The following is an 11,618-nucleotide window of genomic DNA, read 5'->3' on the forward strand; positions in this document are numbered from 1 at the left end:
ATAACAGAGTATAATTGTATCTGACCGTCCTCGATTGAAATGCAGCCGCGATGAAAGCTGATTATTTTACGTCCTTCGCATGGATATGTCACCGGTAAATCGTATTCGCCGCTCGTTTGTAATTTGCCTACTCAAATTATAATGACTAGGTAAATTGATTTTCGAACTATGTAATTTTTTCACTAACTTAGGTGTTCTCCAATTTGTAAAAACTTCATTGATAGTCCCACTTTTTATTGAAAGCACAGAAAATGACAGTCAATGTGTCAGAACGTTTCGAAATACAATCGAGATAACATTTACGATTTTCTTAGGCAAATTAGTAATGGGCGGTGTTCAAGATTTTCCGGTGGCATGTAAGCGAAGGGCTGACATTCGTTATCAATCGGTTTGCTGCTGGAAATAGTCTGATAGGTCTTCATGCATACTTTAAATTGATTTTTGTTTTTACCGTTATCGTCTTTATAAAAAGAACTTTAGAAATAAAATTTCAGTAATAAATTTCCTGTTGATTTCCTAAAATAAGATATTGTGGTTGTCTTGAATATAATTTGCATTAAGTTATAATGGATCTTTTTATTTATGACGCTATTGTGCCATAGGAAGTCTAAGTAGATGTTTTAATGACTTGATGAAATCATTTTTATAAATTACGAGCGTTTTACGAGTTTTTAGTCGTTTTGCAAAGCGAAGAAATAAATTTATTCTAGAAGAAGTTTATTCTTATTTCTTATTCGACCATAAGCTATAATTAAATTGTATAAATAAAAGAGACTATAAAAACAAAAGAGGTATTCCGGTACCGGGAATCGAACCCGAGCCTCCTGGGTGAGAGCCAGGTATCCTAGCCACTAGACCATACCGGATTACACAACTCTCACAGAAAATTACATTCAAATATAAGACCTGCACAAAAATAATTAGCCAGCTAAAAATGTACATTGCGCTCCAATTATGAATACAAAACAAAGGTTTATGAACCTAATAGATGAAATAAATTCAACCAAACCTTTTTTACAAAATACCTTTTTTGTGGTATCGACATTTGACGGACGAGAATTGTAAATCTCGTGTTGGTCCATGCGACTCATTATATGTTAAGCGACGTCATTAGCATGTCTAGCTCCGAAGCCCGGCTGCAGGCTGTCTGCCGTCCGTCAACGTCGCTCAGCTACTGACGGACAAGCGCGCACAGACGAGCGGTAGCCGAATAAACGCTGCGGTTTTTGAAACGCTATTTTGATATATTAACTGGCAATTTAATATAAACATCAAGTAAATTTGTGAAGAATTAGATGGTTGAAAATAATTACGAAAGCGTAAAACATACATTAAAACATAACATACAGAAAAAAATATGTAAAACCCTCAAATCTTGGTACTTTACAGGTATGCATTATCGAAACAAAAAATGGATACTTAAGATCCATTTTTTGGTTACAAACTAAAACGACAGAAATACAATAGATAAATTAAAATATAGAGCATATTATTGAGGTGTAAAAGTCGCGCGTTTGTGCGGAGCTGCGCCGACATTCCCCGACGTTTGACGAGCACATCCCGATGTTTATCCCGGGGTCGGAGCTTTTGTCTGCCTTAAACGGTGGCTGGAATGAATAGCCTTTGTTGATGTCAGACAATAAGTCTTTTTTCTTATGCCTCTGCTTCACAAGGTATTAATTATAATAACGCAAGTGAGTGATGGCCTTAGCTTTGAGTGAGACGCGGCTCCTTATATACTCAATGATTTTTATATCAATATGATAATAGAAACAGAATCGTTTTTATACTTCTATAATTAATGCTAGTTGTATAAATAAATACGCTTTACTTTATATGACTCATTCAATAATGTCAAACAGAAAAAATGTTAAGAAACTAACAAAGAAATACTATTATAAATGTAATTAAATGTGCTGTTTACCAACCATTCAAACTATTACACATAAAAAACAAATTTCTTGTATCGTTACTATGCATCTTAAATATAGCAAGTTTCCAAATCTTTTTTATTGTATTATAGCTGTTGTATTTAATTCGATGACCACTACAAAGTCGGTAATATGTAAAGGAACTTTACAGAAACTAAACACCATCACAACAGAGTAAGATTTAATTTTATATGTAGTCTTCCCTTAAAATCAATGAACAATGATCTTAATTACGAGCACCTATTTAGCTGTTTGTTTAATTAAGGTTACTTGATTTGAAAGATCAGATATTTGGCCACTCATATGAACAGTAAACGCATATAAAGACGGTCGACGATCGTTACTAGAATACAAGATAACGTGGAGTTAGAAGGGAAGAGCCATACAAGGCGCGCAGCCGGCTGCGCACGTAAAAGTCGGCGGGTTTTTGCGCATGCGCATTGATATGCGACTGAGTGAATGCGTGCACAGGTGAATCTAAAAACGTCGCTTTTATTTCTACGAAGTGCCGCGAGTGCCGTCAAGTGCCACGAGTGGCGCTAGTGCCGACGTCGGGTTCCATCTAATGCCGCAGCCGATGATGGGTGGTCGCTGGTCGTTCTGTTTTCGGATTGATTCCATTGTCGCCGAGCGCGTGACGTCGCGACGCCGCACTGAATACTAACTCGCTGGCTGCGGAGTTCTCACAAATACGATAATTGCACCTACAGTTTAAATTACGAAGCTGTCGAGTTTTAAGTTGATTTTCATGTTTTCAACTTGTACATTTATTCCTAGAATTTTGTTTTTACAAAATGTGTCCAACAAAATAATACACTGACACACACACACATGTAATGCGACATTTACGCTTCAATAAAATATAACAATTTTATGTAGTTTTGTTTGTACGTAGCTCATCGGTGTTAACGACTCATATTTATTTGGTTGTTACATACGTCATAGTGATGTTTATGAACAAAACTATTGTCAACATAATATTAAAACTTTAAGGACATAAGAAGATAAGGAGTGAAGAAGACCTTCCATAAAGAACATAATGCCAGGAGAGCTTACCTTAAACACCTTATCGCAGAACAAACGTATAGTTTTTATCAGATGCGGTTTTCAATTATTAACTTTCTTAGAAACAAACTGGAGGTTGCTGATGCTTCACTGATTTCAATTGCAAACCTTCACCAGACAGAATGAATCAGTAATCTGCACGACTTTGCCGGCGGGTAATTCGGTTTTAGGTTTAGCGAGAACGAGGAGCACATTGTGACGTCGATACCACAATGAACATCTCTCACATTCAATTACCCGTTTTGTGAAATCATAAGCTCACTGAACACCGAGGGGCTTCAAAATACTCTCGCTAATCCCCCAACACACACAATGCATCGATTTATGTTAAATCGTATTGTTGGAGCCAACAAAGATCTTGTCAATTATAATCTGCGAGAGATATTTCATCTCGGAACTCAAACGGTAGCGACGCGCCCGTCAGCGGAGTAGCAAAAAACTTTTTAATAATTATTTGCGAAACTCGTTTGGAACCCTTATCAAGGGGCGGCGGGATGCGAAACCGATCGCTCGTGACGGCCGGCTTTGTGTCCTGCCAGTATTATGTTGTCAAAATACACGGAGATTTCGTTATTATTTTTATGTTTGTGAGCGCACTTAACGCCCCTTTGTGTCCGGACTTTCCGGGAATGGGGATGTGTGGTCGAGGAGCGACTCGTTACTTCAATCATTCCTTTAAATGATCCATGTGAATGGAAGAGCGACCGGGAGCGACGGCTCGGAAAACAAAAAAGTGAACGTAATCCCGGGCTCTTATCTCCTTATTATCTCATCCGTTTGCGGAGTGTTAATCCTCGAGAGGGGGAGATGTTCGACGTAAAGGAAATTGTATGAAATGTCACATGTCTGTTTTCTCGCGAGGTACCCTTTAAAAAGTTAATAACATTTTTGCGTACGCGGAGGTGTCAGGTCGCATTAGAGCGGTGTTGCTGCCAGCACCGCCTCGTGAGAGCGCACGGGACTTTATATTTATTCAAATGATTATTCCGCGTCGCCCTCTTGTTTCGTTCGGAATGAATTTTTCATGCACACGCCGCTCCAAGATCCGGTTATTTCACTTTGAGTTTCCTCGACACCGGCGAAAGAAACAGACACATCAAAATAAATAATTTTGACGTGTCTGATGCTTCACATGTAGACTTTGTTTTCCTTTTATTTGACAGACGGACAAATATCACCATTGTATGTGTACAAACAATAAGACAGTTTCATGAAAGCATTGTCGAATACTATCGATTGAATTTTCTATGAAACGTTTTTTTAACAAATCGAGAAAAGAATGCAATAAAAAACCATTGTAATGATTAATTGATAAATTATTATTAGGTAAGATAAGAAAGATTTACGAAAAATGTTGAAGAGGAGAAATTTCCTCAAAGATATAAAAAACTTTGAGTCGTTGAATTGCAATTTTAAATTGCTTAATAACAGCATCATTAAGATAAGGTTCGTAGTTTCTAACACAATAAAATGAATCATATGAACCATCTTCCTTACAATCTAATCGCACTTTTATAATTTCTTTAAAATTCGATAATTCCCCGCTGCAAAGACAAGACTCTCGTATCGCGCACGATAAATCACCGCAGTAAAATGTGTGCCATCATCGCGCAGTGTAATGGCGGCCGCTGTAATACTATTTGCCGGGCCTCGATGATATGTTGATCCCTCGTAAATCATTCTGCCAAAACAACTCTTCCACATCCCATCTCGCAACGTCGCTTCCCCGCGCCTTTTTAATTCTTAATCAAACACTATTCATTACCTCGACGTTAACAATCCATTCCGTAACCAATGCTTTTTCTCTTTCGACGCTGTCATTAGTCTTCTCTATACGAGCACCGATGAATGACGTATAATAAATTGCGTTCACTAAAGTATTAAGAACGGCCTTGTCTCCGGTAATGGATTCACACAGCTATAAATTTCGAGTTGTTGACACGCAACAGACAATATTTGTTTATTATTTCTCAGCAAACGGACCTGTCACTGAATAAATTTGGTTTATTTTATTTAGATAACAACATTTAATTAGTGTAAAGTGATTAAGGTATTTGTTTAACTTGAGCTGTTTGCGCGCAGCTATTACTGCGTTTGTTTGTGATGATAAGAATGTATTCGCGGCGAACCAACCACCAACCCGTATTTTAAGAGTTAAGAGGCACTAAAGAAATTCTCTTCTTCCGCAATCAAATTTAAACTTCGCCAAACATTACAAAGGAAATAACAGCTTAGCAATGTCATGCCCCAGGGTTGTTTCTATTGAATTATTTATCCTTCAAATTGTGTTCGCTTAAAAAAAGTATACAGGGTAAGAGAAAATCTCCATTCTTTTTCATTGTTGTTAATGCGGAATTACTTTTTGTAATATAATAAGGCACTTTGTTCGGGTTTAATTAGTAATCTATTCTGGCAACAATGGCATCCTTTACTTTTTTAAGAAACAGATTAAAATAGTTAAAAAGCTTGTCTCTAAAAAGTTCTAAGAATGAATACTTATCTCTTTGTATACTAATATGTGAAAAGGGTGATTGTTCTGAAGACTGTACATGTACATAATAATAGATAAGCTTTTAAAATTATTCTTCTATTATTCACAACTTAAGATTTCATCGAAATATATTAGGAATATTTCATTGGAAATTAAGAATTAATATAGATTTTTTTTATTAAAATCATACGCAGTCAATCAGACGCTCTTTATAGTGTATGTAAACATTAGAGAGGACATAACGAAAGCGTTCATATCAGGAATTCATGACCACATAAGAACTGTGTCAGACCTCACATAAAGTAAATCCCCTTAATATAAGTATCGCCCTTTTATCTGTCTTTAACAATTTCCTAAACTCAAACACATCGTACGAATATAAATTACGTTAATACTGTACTCTTTTGCAATCGGTACACATAACGCTAAACGAATGTAAACTTTATTGCGTCGTGATAAGACACAATTATTTTCTAGGTGTGAATTATTATCGGTGATTTGGTTATTGTAGTATGGACAGAAAACATTTTTTCAAATTGCCCCTGCCAATAAAAAAAAGGGGAGGCGTGGAGCTGAATTTTGTTTATCGTTATCTTTATGGTGGGCCACCATTATTTATTTGTGTTGTTCGCATACGTATTGTGTGTTTGGTAATATAATACGATCTCGGATAATAAAGCTTTAGCTTAAGGGGAAGATATTTCGTATGATTTAATTTCTAAAGGTTTCTAAAATAACTAGATAATTACCCATAGTATATTTTATGAAATGCAAATTAATATGAATTTTGAATACTTTGTATTAATTATGAAAAATAATATAAAAAGTAATTATAGTCTACATTATTTACTATTAAACAACTTACCCTTAAGCGAAATGTGAATTGCTAATATGTTTTAATGTGGTACCAGAATGAAATAACATTTATGTTTGGTCGTCCTCAGTAAATGTGCACCCACTGACTTCTGGGAATTGAGTAATGTATGTCATTTACTGCACTATAGCGGGCTTTTAACAATTTTATAGCAGTTTCTGACACATGTGTTTTCTGAAGTACCATAAGATTTATGTAAAAAAAGTATTTATAAAATGTAGTAGCTTGTGACTTCTGGATCTAAACATTTTTAGGCAAAAAGGGTTGCAGTTTGGTCTTTCTTTTTTTTAGTTTATAATACAATACGTTCTGTTTTTACAATCATTTACTTGGGAAACAATGGGATTCCGTTCAATGTGTATTTTATAATTAAAGTCAATCTTCGTCTATCGAGAATCGCTTTTGACAGCAAACAATAATAAAAGCAGCTCTTATATATTCTACAAGCTTCGACATTGATTATTAATGAGTTAAATGTCTGGCTTATTAATTATTAATCAGAAATGTTAATTTATAGGGCATTCGGTCGTCCGCTAGAAGTGTAATATGCAGCCAATGAACATTACGACTTCACATTAACATGTCCGCTTGCCATTCGACACGCGAGTGTATAAGGTTGTCACCTCTCTGGATTTACAAGGTGCATAATCGGACTACGAGTATAACATCATTCAATGGACAGTGATTTTTTGACAATGTCGTTTTTTGTTTTATTCTTCGTAATCCGTTATCCATCATCGTCAAAAGAGTTAAGAGGTCAGTGGACACTGGGTTAGTTTATTAAAAATTGACAGCCCTAATTGTACTAAGTAGGTACTTACTGGCACAGCATAGCTTAACATAGTCAATAACCGATACAATTGTATTACATTAACATAATTATATCTGTTTCAATTGTATGCGATTTGCATTTACATAAAGAAACAATTTATTTCTTTATATTGATGAAGAGAATATAATAACGACATAATAATATAACTCAGACATTTAAATAACAACATTAACTGTATTATAAATGTCATTTTTGTTCTAGATTTAATTCCAAACCAACTTGTACAGACGACCACATGATTTTTACAATATGTAGTAGATAGTACCTATAAATAGATGGCTCCTACGAATAAGGGCCAATGCGCAAATTGACAATTTTACAGGAGAGGCTTTCAAAGTATCAATCATATAGGAAAAGATGCCGCATAGGCACTTTTATTTTAGCAAAAAAACACGCTTACACTTGCAAATTTGTATTTTGTTTAGTGCATGTTAACTTAACTAAGAGGTAGGTTTTAACATAAAATAGTAAAATAGTAAAATTGAATTTGTTACTTTGTCCCTGATACATAGGACTCATAGAAATGTTTATCAAAACCCCATTTGTAGTTTTATAACAAGATTGATTGACTGTAAGACTGTTTTTTCAGTAGAAATCAAGCTCAGAATCCATTTAGATCGTTCTCACTAAAGCCACAAGGCTGTAAAACAATCCAGACCACTACTGAGAACTAGTGAAAAATTCCTTACAAACACCATTAACTAAAATGTTGTGTTTACTAAATAAAACATAGCTCGAACACAACAAGGCGGCGTTTTCAAAGCGCGGCCGACAACGCTCGCCAGACAAAACAAACTATGTTTTTATCCATAGTAAACAATGTGCGCCGGTGGCCTAAGAAGCGCCACCCTTTCAAACAAATCTTTACTGACTGACGGACAGACGGACAATACTCGCTCATTACAACTGTCATTACGCATTGTCTCGACACCTTTACATTTTCACCGACTGGTCCGTGGGGCCACGAAACTAGAGGCCACATCAAAGCATTTACGAAATAAGGAGAATTTTGTACAAAATGTATCTAAAAAATTATTTTACATCACGTGGTAGCGACACCACAGACTATAAACCAATAGGTACTTCGCCATAAAAAAAAACTATAAAAAATAAATCTTAAAATTCTTAAAAGAAAATGAATTGTCATTTTGCTAACACAATTTAAGAAAGCCATATAAAATGTATAGACAGACTTACACTAAAATATCGTCTTGTAAAATTTATGGTTACAATTAAGCGTGAAATTTGCACAGCTATAATAAACATTTTAATTATGCCGACAAATGTTAAACAAAAATGTGAAAAAAAAAACATTTGGACGGTTCAAACAATAAGTGTTACAAGGCGAGAGGTAAAGAGAGAAATTATTTACAGCGCGGCGTTTTACAAAGGCTCGCCTCGTGTTTATTGCGACCATAAATACTAATACAACTCCAGGGAAATTTATTTTACCTTACCTGTTATTTATTGCCCTATTGCCGCGCTCTGGTTTTTACTTTTTACAAGTTTTTTTTATCGAGTTTAGTCATCTTCTATAGCTGTCAATCAATACATCACGATATACAGCCGTGAATCAGAGGCTTGTTATAAAGTTTTATACTTCTATGACGTGAGTTATTTTTTATATTATTAAATTATTGGACGAACAGGATGTTAACATAGCAAAGTAACAAAATGGTGGCAACAATTTCTATTAAATCTAGCGGATACTTTAAAAAACTTAATCCTGACTCTGATGCTCTAATCATTTTCTTTATAATTTATGAATATTTGTCGTAGAAATGTCTACAAAACTACAATGCTCAATAATTAAAAAATATATATGATTGCTACACGTGTACACATAACATAGAAGCGTTAGTTTCTACACGTAGCGACCCGCGTTTGGGGTTAACAACATCTTTGTATTGATGGGTCACGACTCTGTTATAAAGAACAATTACTGTAGATGTTAAGAAACAATTCTATTGCTCAGTAACGTTGCTAAATTGTCAGATTGTCTCTTACAATTATTAATTATAAAACACACAATTAAGTAGTCATCATCTAAATAATTTTTTAAACTTCATAAAATAAGAATTAGATAATTTTTATCTTTCTTTCTTTTAGGATGCAATCACTCCCATTGTGACGTCATACTCTATGTCAATTGCTATTTTTGAGTCTTCTAGCATTATGGTGAACCACCCAACCAGACAGCGCTCTTGTTACTAACTGTAAAGTAAGAAAACAAATTAAGGTAACAACTTACACTGTAGATAAATTCCTAGTTATTTGACTGAACATATCTATTCTGAAAGAACAGTTGATAAAAAAATTAAAGGTCTTTGAATGTTGCGGAAGAGTGCAATTGCTTTATCTGATATATAAATAGAGATAAGTCGCAGCAATTCCTTGGACAATGTGGGCTAAAAGAACGCCCCGGGTGAAACTTTACTGCGCCGATAAGGTGAGCGACGTTGGCCAGATTCAGTTTTATTCGGCCCTTTATCTTACACTTTAAGTAAAGCTTAAACGACTAATAGATAAGCTTTTACAGCACCAATAAATATGACAATTAGTGGATGAACGAGTAACAAATTTTATGACCTCATGTTGAAAGCCTTAGGGTTCTTAGTCTTGTAATAGGCTGAAAGTAATGGCTTATACAAAAAGGGATTTTGCCGATAGCGATTTTTTTACATTGGCGTTTTTGTGTAAAGGTTAGGTGCGTTAAAACTAAAGCAGGTAATATTGTTAAACTAGTACTGACTCTAGCAGTGGGTTCCGAATGCTTATGTTTAAGAGAAATTTAGGAGGATCCCTCTATAGGTAGCAGTATCAATTTAAAATCTCTAAAGAAACTAATGAATACAATGTTACTTTGGACAGATCTATCCTTCAGTTTTTTTTGTGTGCTTCAGTTGAAAAAGTCGGCGTTTTATAAAAGTTTACCTCCGTCCCCATCTCTACTTCCTTCGATAACATGAGTCAATAATGCTGCTCCGACTATATGTAGCACAGACAGCCTCTCATAACATATTATGTTGTTGCCACATGTTGAAAACAACATTGTGTTTTTTATGTTAAGACGTTTAACTTAATGAATAAATTGATCAATCAACATACTTCGTGTTAATTGACGTACAAATTTAAGGTGAGTTAGGACCGTTCAAATTAAACTATCGAAGATCGTTGATATGAAAATAAAATGAGTGTCTGTCGTGATGGCTGCGGGGCGGGGTGCGCGGGCTGCGAGGGGCTATGCCACACAGTGTGGGACCTGTCACGTTTTTTACTCGTCTGTAAACAGTAATTTGGTATCGGCACCGGGTTTCGGTCTCGCTTTGATGTCGCCGCATCCGGCGCGCACAAAGGCCTCTCTCTGCCGGCCCCCCTCCGCATGGCTTGAGCGCTTCCCCGGCGGCCGGCGGTTAGTTAATGTGCTTGTTTACACGCGAATAAATTTCTTTATTGACGTGTAATTGGTTTGAGAAATTGCGTTTCGTAAACCTATTAGAGTCGGTGGAGCGTCCCGGCGTACATTGCCAAATCTCTGCTTTGTTGATCGTCTGGAAGATTTAAATATTTCTCGTAAGCTGAAAGTAATTATTTCAAAAGAGGAATATTCGTATTATAGAAACAGTATTATCATCATAACACTCAAAAGCCTTCATAAGGTTTGAACTTTCGTCAAGACACGGAATTTGTTCTTATCTTCCATAACATTGGATATAAATGTTTATGTTTCAGGTACCTACGTAATTATGTCGTATAATTGTTATAATCCAGATTAAGAGCCACTTGTAAATGTCCATGAATTTATAATACTGTCATTATTAAAGTCTTTATGTCGTCTTTTTCCACTTAAATTTATCCAACGCAATTAACTTTAAATAAACATACGATAAACCTTTTTATCGCTGGATTATAAATAAAATTCTATGTATTCTGATGCAACATGCTTTAGGTAATGTCTAACATTGGCTTACACTTAACTTACTTTCCATTTCGGTGGAAGTTGACATTCAACATTACCTAATTACGTTGAAGGAAGTAATAATGGTCTGTCTTGCCATCACTTTTACGTTTAGAACAAACAACACAAGTTTAACAATTGCAAGTGTATATAGACATGCCAAAAAGTCTTTGAAGGTATTATTTTTATTGATTTATTATTCATCACTGCTATATAATTTTAAATATGAACAAATCTCCATACATAGTAATCCTCTTTGTAGTAATAAATGTAATTTAAAATTTCCATTCTTAAGTTTTGAATGACTTATAATAATTGCACGATGTCTCGATCTGGACTTTTTTTTAAAACCAGTCATAAAACGATTTCCGACTCATTGGCACTAATCCTTATGGATTGCTTTATAAATACAAGCTCATAAATCCATTGAGATAAGAACATTATCAACAGGAAAATCAATACGAAGA

At 35.1% G+C, this 11,618-nt stretch overlaps 1 non-coding gene across 1 annotated transcript; it reads right to left on the minus strand.

Moving 5' to 3' along the window:
* Positions 1–794: 794 nt before the first annotated feature.
* On the minus strand, positions 795–866 carry Trnae-cuc. Its single transcript has one exon. It is a non-coding gene; the product is annotated as a tRNA-Glu (tRNA).
* Positions 867–11,618: the final 10,752 nt, after the last annotated feature.

The sequence above is a fragment of the Papilio machaon genome, chromosome 8, assembly GCF_912999745.1.
Source record: "Papilio machaon chromosome 8, ilPapMach1.1, whole genome shotgun sequence".
NCBI classification, from domain to species: Eukaryota; Metazoa; Arthropoda; class Insecta; order Lepidoptera; family Papilionidae; genus Papilio; species Papilio machaon.